Source organism: Coturnix japonica, chromosome 4, assembly GCF_001577835.2.
Source record: "Coturnix japonica isolate 7356 chromosome 4, Coturnix japonica 2.1, whole genome shotgun sequence".
NCBI lineage: Eukaryota > Metazoa > Chordata > Aves > Galliformes > Phasianidae > Coturnix > Coturnix japonica.
In genome coordinates this window covers 14,975,590-14,991,187 of record NC_029519.1, presented here as the reverse complement: position 1 = coordinate 14,991,187, position 15,598 = coordinate 14,975,590, and the positions used below count along the sequence as shown (strand labels likewise).

The 15,598-nt window shown below is 38.1% G+C and overlaps 1 long non-coding RNA gene across 2 annotated transcripts in view; it reads left to right on the top strand.

Annotated features, from left to right (window-relative positions):
- LOC107312900 overlaps positions 1-15,598 on the top strand; it is a 315,686-nt gene that overhangs the window by 229,151 nt on the left and 70,937 nt on the right. For both annotated transcript variants that reach the window (XR_004307167.1, XR_004307166.1), the window contains one exon: positions 6,548-6,638. This is a non-coding gene — a long non-coding RNA (uncharacterized LOC107312900). The remainder of the gene's footprint in view (positions 1-6,547; positions 6,639-15,598) is intronic.

Here is a 15,598-nt window from a genome sequence, read left to right as displayed (position 1 = left end):
CTTCCTTCCCTCTGCATGGCCTGCTTGCTTTCACTAGTTTTCTACATACAGCTTGTCCAGCCTCTGAAAAATAAATGAAATATTAATCTCCCGAGACTTTCTGTTTTAAGAAAGCAACATTTTTTAAATGGCCATAAAATTGCACAAGAATCTTTTTCTTCTAATGTACCATGACTAATGAACTGCAATAGGTTTTCCTTGTTATATCACTGCTATTATTGCCTTTGAACTACAGAAACTTCAATCACTGTGATTATAGGTAACAAGACAGGCTGACATTTAAACTGTTGAAATGTGTGTTTTTATTCTAACTTCTATGAATGCATTTAGAAGCTGTCATTTTTGTTTTCATGGCTCTCTAAGGTTTTAAAATTGTGTTGTATAAAAGTGAAAATAACTCGGGTCAGAGAACGTTAAGATATGGACCTCTGGGTTTTCCATTCACAACTGTTACAGTATTGACATTCTCCTAGGAACAGGGGCGCAAAAGTGGCACTAAGCTCTTATTTTTAGAAATTAGTTTAATGTATTTGTGATTTTTAGTGACCAATACCACATCTAGCAAGGATACACTAAATTTCACCGGGGACCTTCACCTTTCATAGTGAGAGAAACTAATGCAGTCGCCTGAGAATTCAGCTCATGTTCTACAGATGTATTGCCAATACAAGAAATGTGGAATTAGTTGTGAGATATCAGCTCCAATCTGACATGCCATAAAATTTAAAAGCTCTTTCATTATCTTTTAGGCACTTTCTTTGACCTCTCTAATGACCCATTTTTTCTGTGCTGGAATGTAGGAATCGCGTAGCTTTTGTTATTTGTAAAACCTTTTGAGTTGAAAGGCACCTCTAAACATCATCTGGTCCAACTCCCTTACAGGGACATATATGGCTCCATCAGGTACTCAGAGTCCTGTCCATCCTGACCTTAAATCCACTGCCACTCTGGGCAGCCTGTTCCAGTGCTTCACTGCTCTTACTGTGAACAACTTTTTCCTTATCTCCAGCCTAAATTTCCCCTCGACTTCCTTGCAGTTATCTGATTGTGAGAACTTGATTTCACAGTCTGCCTTGCTAGTTCAGATGGTTGGAGGAGAAGATGCATTTGCTGGCATTCATGGATTTTAACTTCAGTTTCTAAATAATATATATTTTTCTCTGTTGCTGAAAGGTATAACAAATCATTTGTTCTAGAAAGGGTATCTATCCTCATTGCACAGCATTGTGTGATTTTGGGCAGAACATCTTAGGGGGATGCCACGGTTCGCAAGCAGCCTTTTCAGATGCTAAACAAGGCATTAGCTTTATATTCTGCCTTTCCTGGTCTTCAATCTACAGAGATGGCCATTTTCATTACAAATTTCAAGCTGTTGAACATTACTGTCTGAAATTAACAAAATGCAACATTCATGGGCAGCTTCAACACTATATGCTAAGTTTTAGTTTAAAAACATCCTTCAGAGATAAAATCATACCCTTGCATAACATCATTTATTCTTTTCATGTTGAAAGTACATTTTTCCCCCTCATTTAGTGATAGTAAAATAGGCATCTTTTTGGAGTACTTAGAAGAGAGACTCCTCTGGCTATGATAATCGTTTTATTAGAACTTAATGATTCTTAAACCAGACAGTTATTTTCCAGCTTTTTGATTCCGATTTCCTCCATCTTCTGGAAGAGCCAGCAAACCCACCAAAATGTTGTGGGCAGATTTGTGAAAAGAGAGCAAGGATTATCCAAAGTGCTACACAAAGATTTGTTTTCTCCTTCCTATGAAATGAAAGTATAACATGTCATTCTCTGAGTGGCTCATATTTACCTCTTTATTAGAAAGGGACAGTGTTATATCTGACTATTTTCTGGAACAACCACTGCTTAAACCTTTTTCACTTTCTAGCTATTTGACATAGCATCTCAAACCTCTGTGGAGGTTTGCACTTTAAAGCCTTATCTCTGTAGAGAAATCCCGAGAAGGTGTACACTAAGTCCTTTGCTTTGGAAACTGCCAGTTTCTTCTTCAAGCAAAAGCACATGCTAATAGTCTTACAGGAACCAAATCTTCAGTACCTGTTTAAAATGGTCCTCTCCAGGACTGGCAGTTCTTGCAGAGACTGACTGTGAGGCTAACATTCTCCCTCTGATTGAGGGAATAGGAAATTGTAGTGTCACAATGATTCTTGGTTTCTTCCCTTTGCTTCGGTCATTAGCTGTTGCACTCATCTTTCATTAACAGCCATTCACCAGTCACTGTTCTCTGGACCACGCTGTTTTCAGACGTCCTCAGTGGGGGTGCATTTTTGTGGTTAAGCATCTTCTCAGATATCCCAGGAATAAATCTGTGTCCTGAGTGGAGTACCAGTAACATTGCTAATGCCAGTGGTCAGCTTTGGGTGATGAACACTTTGATATGTGCCTATACAGTCAGAATTAAAAGGTCACCTGAAAAGTTACAACTGTTTCCTTCTCTATTTTATTACCTCTTGTTTTCATTGCATAAAGCCGGTAGGTGTTCTGTGTTGGGAACTCTCAAGAAATCCATCTGCCAACAGCTGCTATTACTGAGCTGGGTGACCTGTTTGACTGGTTGGAGTTGTTCTTTTTGAGAAGGTTCCATAGATGCTCTGGTACATTCATTCACTGGCTGTAATATGAGGAGTTGGTTAAAAGATGTATGATGCTTAAAACAGGCACTTAGATACAGTCTTGCGTGGCTGCAGCTGAAGTCACCAGCTGTGCTCATACTGACTTGTCCATGCAGTCCAGATTGTGTCTGCATAGTCTGGAATTTAGTTTATCCCTCAAATAGGGCTTAGCAAGGCCGAGCTTTGAAGAAAACACATAGACAAGCTGTTAGAGTTGGACCCAGAATGTGGATGGTGAGGTTTATTCTTGAGCTGTCAAAAAGAATAAGGCTGTTCAGTTCAGTCAGAGCTCTTGCTAACTGATAGTTTTATATTTGTTTGGCTATTCTGTTGCATTTAGGGCTATAATTTTTATTACTAATGAGTATAGAGGCAGAGATGTACCTCTTCCATGGTAAATGAAAATACCTAAATAAAATCTGCTTGGCTGTGTTATTTGGAGTTTACTAAATTGATTGGAAATATAGGAAAACTTGTTTTGTTACTCAGTGTTTTTATTGCATTTGACAATGACATGAGTTGTGTACCGCCATAAACATCTTTGAAGAAGTGATAAATTATTATTATTTTTGTGCAGAAGCAGTACTAAAGCTTTCTTTTTATAGTATTTAAGTATGCAAAAGCCTCCTACGCTTAGCCCTCTGTGTGCTGCTTAGGCAAATTAAACACTGACTAACAGATACGCATCAAACTGAAGCAAGACAAAAGCAAACTTGCTAGCAGTCTTGCCTTGACATGGTTTACCTGCCAGAGAAAAATCCTTTCTGAATTGCATCCCACACAGACTTTCTTGTTTGAATTCTATGTATGTTGCAAGTAGAGCATTCACTAATTGTGCACAGGATTTCAGCTTTATGTAGGTGTCAGACTGGTTTGTCATGGATTTTGTTTTTAACACTGGATGCATTCTGTTACTTCCCATAAAAGTACCTTTTCTGAGCTTCCCCATACATGCCTGAATAGACAGCAATAGTTCTGGGTGAGAGAATGGTTTGATTGTGTCTGCTTTTCTTTAGGTTCCCCCCAAAAAAGTGAACTAGAACCACAAAAGCCTAACAAAAGAAATTTGGACTGGATTCCTTGCTTCCTTAATTTATTATTATTATTGTAAGTGTTATTTCAAATGAAACATTTCCAGTAGGAAGTACTGTGGGGGGTTATCTCTAAAGTGTTTACTAGCTTTGTGTTTGGGAGACAACTTCTGTATGGGAGGGAGAGCAAAACTAAATGGGAGAGGCCCTCACTGTAATGTAGTGGAACAACAGATTCCTCTTTGTGCGTGAATGTTTCAACCAGAGAACTGCAATTTATCTGAACACAGCTGTTCTAACAAAGCATCTTATATTTAGATTCAACTTGGTTGAATCGTGGTTTTCTAATGGCAGTGTTGTTTAATCCTCACTGACATGGTGCTAAGGCCTAAGCTCAGTGAGGCATTGCCCATTGTAATGTAAAAACCGTACCAAACAAACTTCTGCTTTGAAGCACCAGGTTTTTCAGGTTGGACCACTACAATGTTGGGAGAGACGATCTTCTTTTGTCTAATTTTGAACCTGCTCTTATCAGGGAGAGTTTCAAGGACCTCTCAAAGTCCTAACAACCAGATGCTAACACAGAAATAGTGATTCTGTCCCTCTTACAGCAGTTGTGTTTAAACCTTGGATGAAAGACAGTGTTTAGAAGAACTGAAGAGTTTTACAGGCTGCTCTGGGAGCGTTTTCTGTTCCCCTGATTCTCTCAGGTTAGCATAAAAAAAGCTGATTTGTCTTCTCCCACTACATATATTTAAAACGCAACTATTCCAACCTCAGAACTTTTGCCTTCCAACAAATTCTGTGCATGTGAGTGTTTTGGAGGTGTGAACATCAAAACAAATATCAATTTTGAAACTCCCGATGACAATTCTGAAGTGATTTTGGAAGAAATTAAAGGTTTCTACATGTTAAAAAAAGATTTGTATAAGTTATTAGTAGAAATTGCCTGCATCAAATTCAAAATAGAAAATATTTTTGTAGCAATGTTTCAAATTAAACTAGAAATTTTCAAATACAAAAGACATGCTCTCTAGGGTTCTTTTGCATTTATTGGGGTCCCAGGTTTGTCACAGTTGTAAAATGTATGTTGTAGAACTGATGAGCATGTGCTTGAGTGCTCTTCAGCAAAATCTTTGAAAAAAACACGGTGGCTCCGAGTATAAGTACAACAAATGTAATTCTGTCAGCGTATTTAAAACACAGCCTCAATGCAGTTTGTGCAACCGTGCAATTTGAATGCATTTGGCCTTAATTTCCTGCCTATGCATATCTTATCAGTCTACATACCATGCTGATATACATGTGATCTCACATGAATTTAGACTTCTGAGAGTACTCTTACACGAGGACTATATATCTTAAGTGTTTGGGTTATTTATGTTTTGGAGGTTAGCTTAGCAGTGCATAGCTTATGTCTAAATTGTTGCTCAAGGCTAATGTTCTGTTTTATGGAAGTCTTGAGGGGTGGCAACAGAGCCCATTGCTCTGTGTACTTTGCGTGTGTCTGCAAAGCAAAACTATTCATACTGATAGGAAGCTTATATATAATCTGCGATTTCTTGTTGATATTTGCAGAGAAACGTTCCATATTCATCTCTTTCTTTTTACTTGTCTTGTAGCCAGTTGTGGTCAAATGAAAAAGCACTTGACAAAGACTTCTGATATTTCTAGCTCTACTTTTTCGTCCTTGTTTGAAAATATCTGAGTGCCAGCTGAACTCCCGCTGAAAACAGCTTTGTTAGAAGTATGTCAGGAGAGGGCTGTTCATTTATTTCATTTCTTTTCTAACTCTCAAGTTGTTTTAATACATTATGATTCAGCAACTGGGCAGTGACTGAAGTTGAGTAATTCAGTGCATGGCTGAAATGTGCTGGCTGAGAGAAGTCAAGTAATTATTTGAAATATTCCAACCTAAAGGAAACCTGGATCAGTTCCTAAATGATGCAGATATTCCAAATTTACCATAAAATATGTTGATGAAAATTTCTACCAACCGTGTAGTTATTTAAAAGCATTTATTGAAAAGATAAAGATTATGCTCAGTGTGACAGATGTCTGACTTGCCCAGTATCCTGTTTCTGGCAATAGTCAGAGTGAATGACTAGGAAAAAAAGAAACAATTAATAGTGTGGACATTGTGATTTATCCTAAAATATTCTCTCATCCTCCAACACTTTTCAGTGGAAGAATTTTAATGCAAGAAGTAGTGCTTTTGTGCTTAATGGCCCTAGAAAACTTCCATGAATCTGTCCTGTTGTTGCTTGAGCCTGGGTACTTTTTCAGCATCCTTCTCTTCTGCAGTGATGCACAACAGAATCCAAACACCTGTGCAGAATCATAGTTTGTTTTGGTTTTGCTTTCTGGTTTCATCTAAAGTTCCTTACCTCTTTTTATCTGCACAGATGATTGAAATTCAGTCTCTATTCACTACAGTACACATGGTTTTAGACTTCTATCTCAGCTCCATCATTTGTCTCTCTTTGAAGGGTCCATGTACATGTAGTTGCCCTTCAGCAATTATTTCCTGCCTTTTCTCATCCTTACCCCATTTTCTTGAGCTGTTTCTGGGTCTTCTGCATTGGTGAGGAGAAAGGAATTGCACACAGTAGAAGAATATATTAACTACGTAATGTAATTTTTCATGTTTAACCTCCAGATTCAATTTCTGAGCAGGCATGGTCATCTTAGCAGCTGTCATACTGGATGTGAAATTTGAACTGTTATTCTGCATTGTTTCTCTTGCCACTTGAATTCCCAGTTGTCTTAACAGAGCTCTTCAGTCAGCCCTTATTTTCACAGCCTTGAATGATCTAATCAGCAAACTTAAAGACAATCAAACTGATGTAATGTTATTTTGTCTATTTTGCAGCTGAGTCAAAGGCACTGTATACTGCAGTGGAGGGCATCCAAAACACACAGAGGAGAGTAGCAGCCTTAGCTCTGGATTCCACAATTTAATGGTGAGTCAGATGCAGTCTTACATTCCAAAAGTATTTGTGCTGGACCTACTCTACAGCTTTTCTCATATGTGTCAGAAGATGTTGGTGAATGCAGCTGTCTTTATGAGCACCTAGAAATGCAGATTCTTGTATGTATTCTCAGCATAAACATCTTTGGAACAAACAATTTATTTATTTATTTAAAATTACCAAGACCCTTTCAATTGACTAAGTAATGAGAGATCTTCCTGTTATGCTGTCCCCTAACTTTTCTGCTCAGATTTAAGAAAGTAGCAAACTGTTGCACAGTTTCTAGGCAAGTGAGCTGCCTTTCTTATAAAGATTTAACGACATTCTTTAGCTCTCAGCACATTCTTTATAGAAAATCAAAATGATGGTGTTTCATTAATGGCATCCTTTTACTTTACCTGGGTAGGCTGGCCTTTTAAAGCACTAGATTAGCACTCAGTAACTTCCTTTCTGGATACTGAACTTGCCTAGTCTCTCAAAAATCACTTCTCTATGACTGGAGTTTAATTTCAGGCTATTTAAATATTGGCTTTTCCAACTCAGATGAATGTAGGAGGCACTATTTGTCATACTTAAAATGTGCATCGTGGTGAAAGTCTCCACTGGAGTTCTAGAACATAGGATCTCTGGAAAAGACAGAAATGTCCTGCATGCTCATTTATCCAAAAATAAGAATAAAATTACAAGTCAGAAGCTTTGCTGAATAGTTCAGTTATTGGGCAAGTTAGGCTGAATGTTAGAATGTTAATATTGCAGCACTCGGATGCAAGGTAGGAACAAAATGTTATTGACTATCATTAATCTCTTCATACACTTTGGCTATGGTCACATTTTGAGGGAGCAAGCAAGGCTTTTCTTTCAGGATGAGTCTTATACCTTGTGGGCTGAGTGTTAGTAATTGCTATTGCAGCACAGATAAAATGTGCTATTTAACATGCTCAATGGAGACAAAAAGTCTTAGCTCTGCCTTCATACAACAATTTCAACTACAAAAAGGCAGCTTTGTCCTTGAACTGGCAGAAGTAAGCCAAATAGTTGCTCAAAGTAGGCTTTTTTTTTCCTTTTTTTCTTTTTTTTCTTTTTTTCCACCCAAGTGAAAGCTACACAAGCTATATCTAAATTCATTCTATGTGAATTACTGTGATCTTGATTAGAGTTTCAGCTTTGGAAAACGAAGTCAGTAGGGAATACATTTTAAAGCAGTTCTGCTTCAGTTGCTTCCCGGATTAGTTAGAAAGTGCTCAGTGCCTTTCCACTTGGCCCCCATTGCTTCCTAGAACGCTTACAACTGAGGATGCTTCACCACAAAAGACCAGTCCTTTAATTAAGTCCAAGTTAATGGTTCTCACATGTATCCCTCTTGGATGTAGAATATTTTCTAGCATGGCTTGGGTCATGGCTGATACATTGGCTAGGTTCTCATATTGTAGCAGTTAGTAAGTGAGTGTGTTATACCTCTTGCCTATAGTAACATAACTACTTCAGGTGGCAACTTGCTGACTTTCTCCACAGCATCTGTGGCTGTTAAGCCATCCAGGTTCCCTGTCTGTTTTAGGGCAACTTGTTGCATACATCTGAGTCTGCTGTCCACTGACTCTGGATGGCCAGCCTAACTGTTAGATCACTGGATTCCTTTTCTCATTAACCAAAAATTTGGATTACTTGTTCTGGCAGCAGTAGAGTGAAACTATATTCCTTAGCTTGACAACAGTGTAGGAGTGATTGCTGGTTAGAACTCAGCAGCTATGGGCCGAAGTTTGTGCTTATGTGGGGGTGTTCTTTTTTTCCCATTTCTTGTACAAATCACCAGTGTGAGAAGAGTTAGGATTACTCATGTGATTTATATCTGCAGACCCAAGACTGAGTTGCTGGTCAGTTGGCTTTATATGTACCCATGTGAAAATAAAATGTTTATCATGGTTAGACAATCAGGAATCTGGGTCATACAAATGATTTATACATTGTCTGATTTATAAAGGATACAAATAAGCCTATTTTCATAGATGTAGTTTAAATTTTATTGTAAGCAACTGAAATTGGGTCTCTCCTGAGACACACCAAATTCTTCACCCTCATGCTCTGAGAAAAAGAAAAATGAGCATTCAATGTGAAGTCATGATTTGGGAATGTTCTCTTTTCCTGTATATTTGTAATATGCTCTTGGCTGACCTACAAAGAGTAATTAGAGAAAAGACATGTAGTGATCAACTTCTTTGTTGTAGTTTGCTACTAAAGCTTCTTCAGCCGTTGTATAAGGTTGCATTTGAGGATATTTCTTTCTTTGAGATTTTGGCAAGCATTCCCTGCATGAGGAGGTATTTGTAATGGTTTCCCCCATTTGTTTTGTTTAAGCATTCTTTGAGCAGTATCTTATAGTATGCATTCATTCTTCTGTTTCTTACTTTAGCTGACATGAACATTGACTTAATCCAGCAATGTGTTAGATTTTAAGGCACAGAAATCCATTGAATCAGTCGTTTTGTATGCATATCACAGCATCGAGTAGCAGCACATCAACTCTGTACAAGGAGAATATAAGCTTCTAGAACATAACTTCAAATCAAGTTTAATACTTAGGAGCATTTTTCTTTTCTGGAAGCAAGCTTGCTACGTTTGGAGCAATTCTACTTGAACAGAAAAATTAAAGAGATCTTCTTAAAATCAAATCCTATTTACCGTAGGTATGAAACCAGTTTAGTTTGATCTAACAAGATTTTAGAACAGAATTGCAATCCAATGCATCTTTCTGCAGTGGGTTAGGATTGTATGAATTTATATGTATCAATAGCTGCCTGAGTTACATTCTTATTCTGGCTTAACCTTAAAGTTACCTTAAAGTAACCTTAAAGTTATTGGTCACATTGCTTCTTGTCGATTTTTGGCATTTGCAGCCTCTGGAATCCTGTGATAAATTAACTTTTTATTCTTATGGAGGAGAAAAAATACCAAATCTCTGCTGCAAACATTGGATCTTTCAACTGGAGACCTGCAACTTTCATGGGGATTCAAGCTGTGTGATTTGAACATAGAATAAAATAGAAAAAGATCCCTTGGATCCAGCCTGATACTACAGAAATTAAGTAATCTCTGGCCTGTCCTTTGATATTTTCATCATGTGGAAAGTAGGTGATTTGGTAGTAAAACCTGGAGTTTTATAAAGCACTGTATGTAGGGGCATACGCTGTAATTTATCAAAGCCATAGCTAAGCTACACTTTGTGTGAAGCTGCAAAAATTAGTCAAAATTTGGTTTGTTTCATGGTCATCTGCTCACGTTCAGTGTTGATCTGAAAAAATTTTGGCCTGGATAGTTGTGCTGCTGTGTTCCTCCTTTGTTATGTAATCCACTACTTTTTTCTATTTGTGCATTGACAGTTGTAGCCTTCAGTTTTATTGGAAATGTTTTACTTGTTGTGAAATGCAGAAATGCATGCAGAAGACAACAGCTGACACCTATCATCTCCTGGTGAGCTTCTCATTCTCAGCTGAATTATATTTTCTGCAGTAGAATGTAACCCGATCATCTGCAATCATTCAAAAACTAATCAGGAGGAGCTCCTGGAAATGACAGTTTGGGTTTTGGTTTATGACAGACACGCTTATGTCTTGCATATCGTCTTTGTACTTCCATGTGCATGGCAAGTGAGCACAGATGCTGTGCCTGTCTTCCTGCTCCCTGGAAGAGTTGTGTCACTTAGTAGGATCAGCACTGGAGATATAGGTCTCCACTGCATCTACAAATCTGCTTGACTAGATTCACTAAAAAGAACTTATCTGTTTGACAGTAATAGCTGTAAAACTTTAAAATGAGAAGACTAATTTGTGTGGCTAAGTAGAGCTTGGTGCAGACAAATCCTGTGGTTGCCTTTTTCTACTATGTTAATTTTTGTCAGCGTTGTGATGATATTAAGTATCACTCTTTTAAATATCACAAGTATGCAGATAACTTATTTCTTAACATTGCACTAGGTTGGTGGTCTTAGCTGAGTGCAGTACCTTTGCAATTGAATACTTAGGATTACAACTTTGTCTGCAGCATAAAAACAACTGAAGGGGCTCTTGGACAGTGACTCTGCTAGTGGAACTGATTTCATTCTTGGAATCTGCTTGCTGTATTGATTTGCCAAGAAAATTCTAGCTCTGGTTCCAGACTCTGCATGGATGGTGGTGTTATAGCATAGAATATCACAAGCTTTTTCTTCCCTGTGCTTTTTGTAAGAAAAATCTTAATGTTAGTAAACTCAACTAGAGTTTTTTTGTTTTGTTTTGTTTTTTGTCTTTTATGGTTAGATTTTAATTTGCATAGTGGAAGACCTGGTTTGTGTGAATAGCAGGAGGTTTTACCCCTAGAACAGGCATTTCTGATAGGCTAAGGATGTCTGAAGAAGAGCTCTCATCCTAGGCTGATCTATGTATGAATATAGAGTGAACTACAGATAGTCAGATCAGACTCTATCTCGTTGCTTTTTGCAAAGCTGACCTGCAAAGCTTCCAGATTCTGTTTTTTCACATGGACATGAGGAGGGTGTCAGAGCAGCAGGTTTGGATAAAGTAGCAACCAGAAATCCAAGGCTGAGTTTGAATGCCTGTGGAAATCACTTCAGAGCTCCCTGTGAACATGAAGATTCCAAAGTTTGATTATGACAGGAGATGGAGAGAAGGGCTTAGAGTATAGAAAGCCTCCAGGAAAAATAAAAAGAAATTGTAAATGGAATTTTTCTACCTATTTTAGCACTTTTTAAAACTAAACCACACCATTACACTGGTCACAACTTAAAATATATTTATATATGTAGATATTAAAATACCACTTTAAAAGAAATGAAATTGCTAGGCAAAACATTTGCCTTTTATAATACCTTGTGTCTCTTTTCATTATTCAGACCACTGGATAGTTTGTGTTGAAAGATGCTAATTTCTGCAGATGCTCAGAGCATTTACTAAAGTGAAATAATTAGTTTGCTTCTAAATGTCAAAGTTTTCTTGCACTTCCAGCATCTATGTTACTTAATGACATTCAGCCCTGAGAGAGAATTATGCCTACAGGAAGAAAATTGATAAAATGGGATATTTAAAAGAGCAAACTATGTATCTTCATAGAAGAAAATTGTTTGAATGAAGGCCAGTGCATAAATTTGGACAGCGCTTGCTTGTACTCATGCTACCTATTTAATTGGTCTGCTAGATAAGGTCTATCATATATTGCCCCCACCACCACCCCCCCAAAAAAAAGACCCTCATCATTTCATATATAACATATATTCTTTTATAAAGTCATCTCATTTTCTTTATTGGAAGATTTGTATTTTTAGTCTAAGGACAAATAATTTGTTGGAACTGGTAGAGGAAAAGAAAAATGGCAAAGGTTTTCCTTTGAATCTGTATCATCATTTCACCTAAGACCTCAGTTGTTCTGGCTTACTGTAGAAGTTTACTGTTTTGGGAACATGTCTAAACATTTTAAGATATGTTTGTGCCTCTCCAGATCCATCCCCTTATCTGATACTGGGCTGGAGGCTAAATTGTAGTCGTCAACACTTCTCCATGAAGAATTATGCTGAGAACTCCCATTTTGTTTCAGTGCAATGATGTCACCAAATCGCCAAGCTTGAAATAACTGACCTAAAGATGATCCCCATTCATTTATACCCTAGCAGGAAAAGCTTCAACTGACATTGTGTTCTAGGGAAAGAATTTGAGTGGCAGTAAAATTATCTTCAGGGCACAAGCTTGGTATACAGTAGTTGATAGGCATGACCCTAATTGCTATCCAGCAGAGAATAATTTCATTAGCATGTAATTGAATCAGGTGTTAGGAAGGGAGGATCATTTACCCCAGGCCCTTTGCTCCCCACTGCTTCTGGGCTCAACCAGCATTGCATCTGGTCTCAGCCTGTCCTGTGCAGGCCTTTGTGCCACTGTGGCCTGGCTGGGCTATTTCAGACATAAGCTCCAGCAAACGCTTTGTGCTGAAGGATGCCCGTAAGGTGCTGAAAGAAGGGGTGTGAGCTTTACTCTCCGGTTATTTACTACCCATTAAATGTGTGACATGATTTGCAGTTTGCTGAATAGTCAGTATGTACTTGAATCTGATCACTATTTTAAGAAAGATGGTGAGCGCACTCTAGGAAAAAGAAGGCACAGTCTGTGTTTATATGGGAGGAGGCTGAACCTTTGATCTGTGGTTGGTATCTCCAAGGGCTACACCAAAGCAGCATCACTCCAAGAGCCCCAAGGTTAAGAGGTTTACCCGAGAAGGCTCTCTGGAACTATGTCCTGTAGTAAACTCACACTTTCCTGAAGCAGAAACATGAGTAGTCCTTTCCTGGGCATTTCCATAGACAGACAAAGGTCACAAGCCAAAACCCATCCTCCTGCCTCATAGTGGCCCATTGGGTAGAACAGAGAGCTCTCTTGGTGTAATCGTAGTTTGGTTGGAGTGATGGTAAAGAGTTTGATTCATTTTATTTCCTCTCATAAATTAGTATAACCCTGTGGTTTGATTTGAGCAGTTTATTTGTAGTTCGTGATACCTCAGCTCAAATGAAAAGTAGCACTTCAAAACAGCTGGATATTAGACTATTCCCCACCTGAGATAGAGGGATGTTAATTGGTCCCTATCAGTCCTTCTGGAAACCTTTCCTACAGGGATGCAATGTTGACTTTAGCTCTTTGTAAATAGCTTTACATGAAATTCCATCGCCTCTAATTTTTGTTGTCTAGCTGAAATGTAGCTCTGCTGTGCTGTCGGCACTTATCCAAGAGCGTTCTATGTGAGAGGTCATTAGCTGGGAGGTTTTGCCTGAATGAATGTTTAGAAAGTTTCTGGGAAGAGGGAGCAGAACACCAGTGCCAGTAGCTGACTCTGACGTCCTGCTCCAGGTAATGATTTCCTGTATGTAAGTAGCATTTTGTGCAGTGATGAGAGAAAAAATGGTTAGTTATATCCTCTGTATGAGGCTCTGCACATGGCAGCAAAGGAACAGAAAGCTGGGAGCAGGAATGTAGGGCAGAACTGGCATCTGCAGGTGCTTAAATTTACGGTCCTGAATGAACTGTTCTTCATGGGGTGTTTTTTTAAAAGTTCTCAAGTGCATTAATAATAAGATACGTATAAATTTAGCTTGTCATTTGTCAAATGTCTCCTTTTCTAGCTTCTTAATCTCCCAGGATTAATGAGATATCACAGTTACTGACCAAAAGGCTTTTTGTTTCTGGCTATTTATGAACAATATCAAGACATTCGGCAAAGAAGTAGGAGCTTTTCACTTCTCAAAAGGAGAAGGCCATATTGTTGAGTAAATTGCATACACCGTATCTCTATTGTTGTTCTTATTATTTAAAAAGAGGCCATGTTTTGGAAAGTGAATCCTCTCTTCAGGGCAAATGAGAAAGCGGGCATGTCTTCATGTTGGCAGGTGCTTTTTAAAGAATAGCTCTTTATTTTGCAAGGGAACAAGCTGGAATGTCACTGTCAGTACTGAATTTGCAGTGTTCTTATAACTCATCCTTTTCATGCAGCATGGAACAGATCTGATTGTAATTTTTTGGTGGAATATCTCTTTTTGACCAAGGTTTCAAAGAACAGCATCTTACATAGGTTCACATACCCTAATAACAGCCTGTTCAGCAACCCGCTGTCCAGTAGTGAGGGAAGCAGGCTGGAGAAAAGCCATGCAGTGTCTTAGTGCTCAATGTATCTCCAGTGCAGAAGCTTAAATGAGAGTATAATTAAAGCTGTGGTACACCCCAAAGTACTGAATTTTTTACCTTTCATGTCTCTGAGTATCACTGTGAATTCTTTCTCTTGATGCAGAGTATGTGTGGGGGAAGAGTCTGCTAGTGTTTAAAACAAGGACTGTCCTTGTACCTGCATGTAGAGTAACTGCTGTTGGAGACTGCCTAAAGGCTGCAGTAAACATGCTGCTCTTTTCTAATAAATTATGCCCTTAGGGGAAAGAAAGCATCCATAGGGAGCACAAATATTAAGTTTTGTTGTTGCAAAAGTACTGAACGTGTTCTCAAAGCTCAAAAATCTTGCTTTGTGTTTGTGCAGGTGCAGTTCTGTTCTGGAGTGGTTGACATTGGTTTTGATTTGAATTTTTTTCAGCATACTCTATAGCCTATTTTCAGCTTTTTCTATTGTGAAAGAGACACTTAGAGTCTCCAGACTTAAAACAGCTTGCGGGTATCACCAAAGGTTCTATAATACAAAATATTCTCCAGTGCAGTAGAAAATTCTGTCTACTTTAGGAAGATAATTTAATAATTTGGAAGCATGTATCCAATTATTTTGATTTAAAGGATCTAATTACTGACACTAAATGCTTAGAACTTACAATTGCAATCACCTGTGAACAATCATTCTGAATGCACCTTGACTATTCAAACCTCTCTTGTCTAGGACTATTCTATGTTGTTCTTCCAACTGTTTTACTATTTGAGTCCTGCAAGTGCTATCCCATCGTGCTCTAATTGAATGGCTTCTACAGATACCATATCAGCCCATCAATATTAATGTGCCAGAAAGCAAGTGCTCTTGTCTCTACAAAGCTAATTTAAAATATTTCTAGAATATACTTTTGAATTTCTTTCCTTTGTATTATTTTAGATAACACTTCGATTTAAATAAACTGCCTGTGAGGCATTACAGCTTGATCAAAATGTGCTGTATTGTTCTATTGGTATGACTTCTTGGGGCTCCAATAAATCATTTTCTGATTCTTCCATTTGCATTTTTTAAGTATTTAATTCAGTTAGCATGGGATTGCCTTAACTGGAGGAGCAACATTTATCAAAGAAAGTTTGAGCTGAAATATGGAATAAGAAGCTTTTGGAGAATGAAGCAAAAGATTTCTGTTTCCTTCTGGTCCACAGGAGTTGACAGAAATGTAAAATGCTGGTTGGAGTCAGGGCAGGAAGTAGGATTACAGGCAGCACTGTGTGTCGGGT